Source organism: Boleophthalmus pectinirostris, unplaced genomic scaffold (genome assembly GCF_026225935.1).
Source record: "Boleophthalmus pectinirostris isolate CB_2022bp ecotype Guang Dong unplaced genomic scaffold, ASM2622593v1 HiC_scaffold_2, whole genome shotgun sequence".
Taxonomy (NCBI): domain Eukaryota; kingdom Metazoa; phylum Chordata; class Actinopteri; order Gobiiformes; family Gobiidae; genus Boleophthalmus; species Boleophthalmus pectinirostris.
Genome location: NW_026571152.1, coordinates 1,992,942 through 2,002,884, shown reverse-complemented (window position 1 = coordinate 2,002,884; position 9,943 = coordinate 1,992,942).

Below are 9,943 nucleotides of genomic sequence, written 5' to 3'. Positions count from 1 at the left end.
TATTTATTTAATTATAACACAGGTAAGTCTGGCTAAAACATAGGACAAAGGCAGTAAACAGTGAAAAAAATACAATTCTTTATTATAATTTATAATATTAAAAGAGTTCATTTTACACAATCAAAAAGGTGCTGTAGTACAGGAGTGTCAAACTCATTTTGGTCCGGGGGCCGTATCCAACCGACTTTGATCCAAAAGGGGCCGGATCAGAAAACTCATGTCATATAAACCCCAAAAATAACAATAAGTTCAAATATTTGTGCAGAGAAACACAAATCTATTACAGAAATCTTTTTTTAATTGATGAACTCTTTCTTTTACAAAATATTATAATATTATGAACAACCTGAAAATTTAAGAAAAATACAATTTCAACACAATGTTTTAACATGAACTTGTTTAACATTAACTTGTATAAATAGGAATAAGTAAATTTTTCTTGGAAAATCCTGCACTCGGCTCCACTTTTCTCATTATTGACATTTTTCTGACGGTCAACAGTCAAAACGATCGTCCTTTAAGAGCGTTTGGAAAGAGACAAGTCTTCATTTGTGCTGCTCTGGTGGGAGGGGCCACGTACAGAGACGCTGGAGAAGCTGATGTGATAAACACCACAGAAAATTAACAATATTTTAATAGAAAATATAATTAAAATATTTTAGTAGAAAATCAGCCGATGGTCAGATTAAAGGTCTTGGAGGGCCGGATCTGGTGTGTTTGACACCTGTGCTGTAGTATATTTCTTTTAGATTTGAAGTGCAAGGTGTGGGGTCTTAAGTGCTACGACTTTAGAGGTTTTAAAGTGCAAGGTGCTACTACACTGCACTACTGCACAAACCAGCCCAGCCAATAAACACTACAGCAACTACATGAACTCTACAGATAAAAGGAACTATGGAATCAGACTCTGAGAGAATTTGAGATTTACGAGACAATAGTAAAGAGAATTTGAGAGCAGAAACAGCAGCAGTGTAAGTACAAATTATGAGTAACCTGTATTTAGTTACAGTTACAGTTTCAGTGAGTGGTGATTGGATTACAGTTACTTTGCTGAAATAAATGGATTACATGGAGGTATTTTCCTGTGTTCACATTTTGGGCTATATCCCCCCCCCCAGTAAGTCCACTCATTGCCGGATACTAAACCAGGTAAAACCAGGTAACTAAACCAGGACTAAAACCAGCTAAAACTAGATCTAAACTAGATCTAAACTAGATCTAAACCAGGTCTAAACCAGGTCTAAAACCAGGTCTAAACTAAACCAGGTCTAAACCAGGTCTAAAACCAGGACTAAAACCAGGACTAAACCAGGTCTAAACTAGGTCTAAACCAGGTCTAAAACCAGGTCTAAACCAGGTCTAAAACCAGGACTAAAACCAGGTCTAAACCAGGTCTAAACCAGGACTAAAACAGGATTTAACAGGACTAAATCCTGCTGTGTGGACGTGTCTCCTCCTCTTCTATCAATAATATTTTTAATTTGGTTCAGTAAAGTCTGGGTTTTTCATTTTCTTTTAGCAGACAAAATATCTTATGTGAAGATATCTGAGTCTTTGCTTCTCTACAGCAAATCAAGTAATCCAAAGTATTCAGATTACATTACTCACTTTAAGTAATTTCATGGATTCCGTTACAAACTACATTCTGGGGTATGTAATCTGTAATCTGTAGGGGGATACATTTTAAAAGTAACCTTTCCAACACTGGGTACCACACACACCATCAAACGCCACCACCCCAAACATACTCTACCCAAAGCCTCTACCTGGATTCTAGAAGGGGTGGACGCTACATTAGTGGAGCTGTTAAGGACCAAAAAAGTGCCCAATTGTTCACTTTTATGGTACAAGCATGAAACTTTGCCAGATTATTAACATTTCTGAATATGGAACCAAGCCCAAGTCGACCCTGGAGCCGAGTACTGCACATGTCACAAAATGACTGACATGGAAAAGAGGCTGGGAGATAAATTACTGCTTAAACCTCCTTTTTTGGTAAAATAATGTTCAATGATCACACATTATCACTAAAGCTTCCGGGTCCGGTCAAGTGGTAACGGAGGGAAACAGGGGCAGATTTTTGACATTCAAATGTCTCTTATTCAGAAACTAGAGGAACTATTGAAATAAGTAAAGTATCAGAATGTAGGAAAGAGTTACACTCCAACAGGGTCAAGTTAAACCTGTGATATTCTTTCAAGTTGTTGACAAAAATTTAAAAACTCATGTCGGTAACGGAGGGAATGAAATATGCAGCACTTTTTGGGCAATAAATCCAAACAGTGATAACTCTTGGTTCTCACTTCCATATCCTTAACAAACTGGTTTGAATATTTGCTTCATATAGTTTTCTACCATATGGTACAAGATTAGGTTGAAAAAACTCTTACTTTTTGACTCATGATATTTTTTATTAAGAAAGGTCATGGTAACGGAGGGAAAATTGTGCAAACAAGTAGAAGGTGCAGGATTTTACATAATTTGTCACTTTTTTCTTCCAGATACTTTAATATTACTTCAAAATGAAAGGAAATTATTTCTATAAAATATGTCAGTCCTTCCAATCATGTCCCTTCATCAACAGTTCAAAGATGGAATAACACAAGATATGATGAAATACATCCATTTATTGACATGATTTGCAGGTCTTTGAAATTTGGGAAATCATTTTTGTTCCATGTTTCATACATGGTCTGTTTAAAACATATGGAACTTTAGAACCAAAAATGGTACAGAAAAAAGGTCAACAGTTTCATAAACTAGAGTACATATGTATCTGTTCAATACATTTTTATATCAGATGCATTAACTTGAATTTTTGGCCTTGATGTTTACTTCTGCTTGACTGGGCCCTACAATTTATGCAGATATGAGTAACCCAAGACTCTTACAGTAGGACTGGGAAATAAGCAGGAATCTTATATTGGTTATTTATAGCACCGTTAGAAGGACACAGTCTGTGAGGTGAATAATGGAGAGATATTGTGTTAGAATAATTGTATATATTATCCCATATTTGCTACATTTGCTATGTACTATTCTTTGTGTATTTGAATAATCTTTTGTGCTTGGAAACTGTATGCAGTCATGTGTGAGCAACGGCGATTCGGCTCTCGGAGCCTGGGAGCAGACACTCTCAAGGCCCTTGAAGCATGGGAGCAGACACTCTTAAGGCCCTTGAAGCATGGGAGCAGACACTCTCAAGGCCCTTGAAGCATGGGAGCAGACACTCTCAAGGCCCTTGAAGCATGGGAGCAGACACTCTTAAGGCCCTTGAAGCATGGGAGCAGACACTCTTAAGGCCCTTGAAGCATGGGAGCAGACACTCTCAAGGCCCTTGAAGCATGGGAGCAGACGACTTCCAAGGCTGCACGGAGAAAGCTGTGTCTGAAAGCTAAACGAAACATATGCATCTGCTGTTGATAACACATATTTGTCATATTTGTATGTCTGGTGTTTCCGCTGTTTTCAGCCCCTCTCCCTGAGAGTGGAGACACCCATTGTAACTAAGGACCCTCCTAAGACAATAAAAAGAGGAGACGCAGAGAGTGCACCAGAGCGGGTCGAGATTGTAACGGTGAATGCACTCTCTGTCCACCCTCCTCATGAGAAAACGATTCTAATCTCTTGTCTTTCTTCTTGTTTTTACAATGTTTAGGTGGGTTTAAACCTGACATATTGTGAAAAAGTAGAAATAGAGAGAGATTAAAAGAAAACATTTAAGACTGAACTACAACTGGACAATGCAGCATAAAGCATAAAGTGTAAAGTGTAAACTATGTCACTTTTTGGTCGGGGTCCGCCACCTGCTTGTTTCTATGGATACGTCATTGCTCTGCCTGGAATGTTCCACAGTGTGGCATTAAACAGCTCTACTTTACATTCATTCAATTACAGGTGGTTTTATAGAATACTTAGAAAAACAGACGTTCTGAATGTGAGTGGGTCGCCGCTCCACAGATCCTCTGGAGATCTGTCACTTGGTCTGGTCTGGTCTCCATGATGACAGAAAAGTTTAACACTGTGAAATATTCCAGACAAAGCAACAACATCTCCATTTGACAGATCCCCACCAGAAAAGTGACACAATGCTCCTTTTTAAAATAAATATTCAATCAAAAATGTGTAGGAAAAAAACAGTTTAATTGAATCTCACGTGAGAACTCAAACTAAAAGAGAAATTCAATAATTAGATACAATGTATATACTCTGTGTGTGTGTGTATATATATATATATATATATATATATATATATATAGAGAGAGAGAGAGAGAGAGTACTATGGTATATTTTCAACCAAAACAAAAGAAATAATTTTTTTTTTTTTACTCTTAAATGATTTTAGCTGTTAGTAGTAGTAAGTACCAACAAAATCAAATCATCTCAGAGTGCACAGTTGGGTACAGTGAAAAACTACCCTCACTTCTGTCTAATTTAGAATCACATGCAGAGTATTGGAAAGAAAGAAATAGTAGTTCATGGTGTAGTTAGAAGGCGACATGCAAACAAAGAATACATTTATTTATTTATTTATTTATTTAACCTTTATTTTACCAGGCAAAACATTAAAAACAAATTCTTATTTGCAACGTTGGCCTGGGCATGCCAGAGCAGCCAAGGGAAGGAGAAGGGGAGTTAAAACAATTAGACACTCAACATCATTGGACATACATACATGAACAGAGATTATAGATTATAACTAATGCATCTGGTTCATAGGTTCATATTAAGGTTCATATATACGATATTTGGAAAGACGTATATAAAAGATGCTTTTAAGATTTTAACACGTACATCTGGATAATGCACATGAAGAGCTTCAGTGTAGAAAATGTATTTGAAATGAAGTAATTTTAGTACCACAAGGCCATTAAATGTACTACCTATAAATAACAATAACAAGGGCTTTTTCACCAATAACATCTCCATGGATAAAAGCATCTGAAGGACCCTCCATCTCGGTCTTTGCTGTTCCAGTACTGTACTTTTCTGGTCGGAGATGTTTGTTGTTTTTCCTGGTATCTGCTGTAGTCTCTTCCAGTTTGGGGGTCACAGCCCCGAGTGTCTGATCACCACAGGCTCCACTGATGCCTTCACTTTCCAGGCTCTCTCCAGCTCCTCCTTGAGCCCCTGGTATTTCTCTAGTTTCTTGTGTTCTTTTTTCCTGATATTACCATCTCTTGGTATTGTGATGTCCACCACCACGGCTCTGCTCTGTTTCTTCTCCACCACCACTATGTCTGGTTGGTTCCATCACCATTCTGTCAGTCTGTATCTAGAAGACCCACAGGATCTTGGCTCGGTCGTTCTCCACAACCTTTGGAGGTGTTTTCCACCTTGATCCTGGGGTCTCCAGCCTGTACTCTGCACAGATGTTTCTGTACACTCTGCCCACCACTTGCTTCTGTCGCTCCATGTTTGTTTCCCTGAAGAATCTTACACATGCAGTTCTGTGCTGGACTGTCTCAGGAACTCTTCATTTCTGGACGTTTAAATGTGATTGAAACATTAAAAGAACAACTCTGGTATTACACGCGCTGCACTCACAAGCCACCGAAAGCCCCGACCTCCACATTATGGCGTGCGCAGCCTTTTCTAATCGCTAATCAATGACGCTGGGGTCCACGCACAGTGACGCACAGGCGGACGCATTTGTGGGCGCACTACGGTACGAAAACAGTATAAGCACCCCGTTACATAAACAATAAATATTCCCTTTATCAAGGTAGATTTTCAAAAAAAAAAACTTGCAGTAAAAAGTTCATTTTTAATTGATGCAAGGACATTTGGGCCAATTCACCTGGAAGCCTGAGGACCAAGAAAAATGTGTTGGGCCATAGTTTGGCCATGCCTGATTTAGTGTAATATAGGACATTTAAACATCCAAATAGACAACATCACACACATGACTTGACATCATAAAACAGTAAACATATTAAACTGGACCACACATTTCCAGCTCTCTCTCCTCCAGAGCCTTTGTGAGGAGATCCTGACAAGTGTAACATACAGGATCTTGATGTGTGCACGTCTGCGGAGCTTGTGACAGGAGAGTGACACTGCGATGTATTTGTGTGTGTTTGTGTTGGATTACAGCTCATTTACATAGAGCAGAGCCGCGTTGCCTTCAAGGACCTTGGGATGTTTGGATAACGCTCCAGGTTTTCCACTCAGTCAGAACAGGAACTAATAATATAATCATGAAAAGAGTGTGTGTAGTGATAATCCACAATGTGACATGTTTACAGAGCAAATATGGACTCATCCACATCTAACTGTGCTGTATAACTGGAATGGACTTTTATGTAACTGATTTTGATATTTCTCTTACCGTGGCAGCTCATAACAAGAACCGAGTGGAGTTTGCATGTTCTCCCTGTGCACATGATAGGCACAATCCTCCAGCTGTGGTGGCCCTGACCAAGACGAGCTCAAGATGTGGAGAGGGGTCCCTGCTCACTACTCCTGGTGGGCTGTCCCAGTGGAATTGAAGGACGGGTCAAATGCAGAGGTCAAATTTCCAGATAAGAAGAGAATAAAATGTAACCTTCCCTTATGTTTCCTTACGCTGAAACTTCCACATGAGCTGCTCCACCTGATCGTGATGCTGGATCCATACCAGTATTATGATCTATGGATTGTGACCGGAGTGATGAAAAGTACCAATTTGAATTTGAATTGATTTATTTGGAGGATAAGTCCCTTGAGATGTCTCGCCATCTCGTTTTGAAGGGGTCCTCATAAATACAACAAGAAAAGACAAATACAGTAGACAGACAGTAGGATACAGAAATCCAAAAAAAGCATCACAAACAAACACACACACACACACACACACACACACACACTTGACTATTTGACATATAATAAAACAAGTTTGAGGGAAAAAACAAACAAACAAACAACAAAAATTCTACAAAATGATCAAAAACAATGACATGAGTTCTGTAAATATTGAACCAGAGCTTTTTTAAACAAAGGGACTGAATTTAATGCTTGGATTGATGAGTATTTTCCTATTTGTTTTTTGACTCTTGGGACAACAAAAAATATCTGATCAGCGTGATGTAAACTGTAAGAGGATCTGAATGGAATTAAATACAGTTTGAGATCTTCAGGAAAACTCAGATGAAGCATTTAAAGAGAAATAATAAGCAGTGAAGTTGACGTCGGGAGGACAGAGTGAGCAGGACAGTTGGTGATACATCGTACAGTGGTGAGTTCTGAAGGGACAACGGAGAATGAACCTGCACAGACTCTTATAGATAAACCTTGAGTGGTTGGAGGATAGAAGTTGTAATATTTTCATAAATAATATCACAGTCATCACTAGACCGTTACATAACGATACAAGGCCTGGTTGGTCTATTGACTGAACTGTGCTAATCGATCGGAAAAGTTTGCTGTGACAGCTGCCGATCACCTGGCGGACTAGCCAACGCCCTGGCCTGAACAGCTGATTGTGCACACGGTAGATCTGGAAGCAGCTGTTACGCGAAAAGAGGCCGAAAATGGGACTAAAGGTTGAGGACATTAAAAAATCACTCGACAATCTCACTGACAAAGTGTCATCTATCAATGTGAATCAAAAAGAAATCTTGGAGCTCGTCAAGGAAGTGAAGGCGCTACGCTTGCTTGTAGAAGAGAAGGACAAGCGCATCGCATCTCTTGAAAGGAGGGTGACTGATTTAGAACAATACACGAGGCTTCGTATCAAACCCCGGTCATACGCTCGGGCGGTGACCGCGAACAACGGGGATGAGCCCAGGGAGCTGGATATGAGCTCTACGGAGCAAGGTCCGTGTTAGGACCTAAATTATTTATTTTATATATTAACGATCTATGCAAAGTGTCTACATTGTTTAAAGCAGTGTTATTTGCAGATGACACACATTTATTTTGTTATGGAGACAACATACAACAGTTATTAGCTGATATAACATCTGAAATGATACGGCTAAAAATATGGTTTGACACAAATAAATTATCTCTAAATTTGAATAAAACTAAAATAATGCTATTTGGGAATTATAAGGAAGAAAAATACAGTTACAGATACAAGGTGTAAGAATAGAGCAGGTCAAGGAGAATACATTTTTAGGGGTCATAACTGATGAGAAGATTAACTGGAAAGCCCACATCCAATATATACATAATAAAATATCAAAAAGTATTGCAGTATTAAACAAAGCAAAGTATGTCTTAGGTCACAGAGCACTACACACACTTTATTGTTCACTGGTTTTACCATATTTAACAGACTGTGCAGAAATTTGGGGCAATAACTATAAAACTGCAATAGAACCATTGATAAAACTTCAAAAAAAAGCAATAAGAATTATTTATAATGTCAGATTTCATGACCACACTAATCCACTGTTTATTCATGCCAAATTACTCAAACTGAATGATTTGATTCTGTACCAAACTGCACAAGTCATGTATAAAGCTAAAAATAAGCACTTACCAAAAAATCTTCAACTACTTTTTTGTGAAAGGGAAACAAACTATAACTTAAGAGGCGTTTTGAATTTTAAATTGCCTCGTGCTCCAACGACAAGGAAAAGTTTTTGTGTCTCTGTTTGTGGTGTGAAATTATGGAACAACTTGAAAATAGAATTAAAACTTTGTTCAAATATACATGTATTCAAAAGGGCAATTAAAAAAATAATTACTTCAAAATACTGTGTGGAAGAAATTAATGCTTAGTGTATATGTGTGCATGTATATGTATGTGTATGTATATGGGTGTATATATGTGTATGTATATATGTGTATGTGTGTGTATATATATATATATATATATATATATATATATATATATATATATATATATATATATATATATGGGTATGCATGGGTATGTAGGTATATATTTATATCTGTGTATATGATGTACTATATTCTGTGTACATAATATACATATATTTGTTGTTGTCTGTTAGATTGTAATGCAATGGAGGTACTGTGCAATTATTGCTTATAATGTAGAGGAAATGAGACGTCCTTTTTTGGACACAAGGAAAATTCTGCGCAACATTTATTTTGCCTGTTATTATAGAATAGAAATAGTTACTTTTTGTGTTATATCTATGTATTTACGTTTTTCTTTTTTTTTTTTATTATTTAGTTTTTATTATCTAAATCATCTAAAATGGGAAAAATTAGTTGTGATAATCTTTTTCCTTGTCCACTGTCATGTGAAAATATCAATACTTATAATGAATTAAACATTTTTTTTTTTTTTTATCAGATTGTTGAAAATTATTATTTATATTATAGTTTAATGGCACATATATATCATTATTATTATTTTTGATCAATTTCAGCTGAATGGAGCATTTGAAGTTAAAGGTGCATTATGTAACTTTTTGTTTGGGGTCCATCACCTGCTTGTTTCTATAGATATGTCATTGCACGGCCGGGAATGTTCCACAATATGACTTTAAAGAGCTCTACTTTGCGTTTAATCAGTTACAGGTGGTATTACTGCTCAAAAACACCCAGAACAACAGACATTCTGACTGTGAGTAGGGTCGCCTCTCCACAGATCTGAGCTGGAACTTGGGCTGGTTTGGTCTCCATGAAGATAGAAAGGTTTAATGCCATACTGTGAAACATTTCAGACAAAGCAATAACATCTCCATGGAGAAAAGCATTTGATGGACTCTCCGGCAGAAAAGTTACACAATGCTTCTTTAAATGTAGCCTCCACCAGGGTCAAACTGCTCATAGTAGATGATTTATAAATAATGCATTTAAATATTAGTCTTTGGGATTGGTATCAGTATCGAATCAATATTACAATACTGGACGTAGTATTGCTTGGTATCGGACTGAATTTGAAATCACTGATATTACCCACCACCCAAACAAACAGTTTTGACTTCTTCTGGAATGTTTCACAGTATGGCATTAAACCTTTCTACCATCATGGAGACTA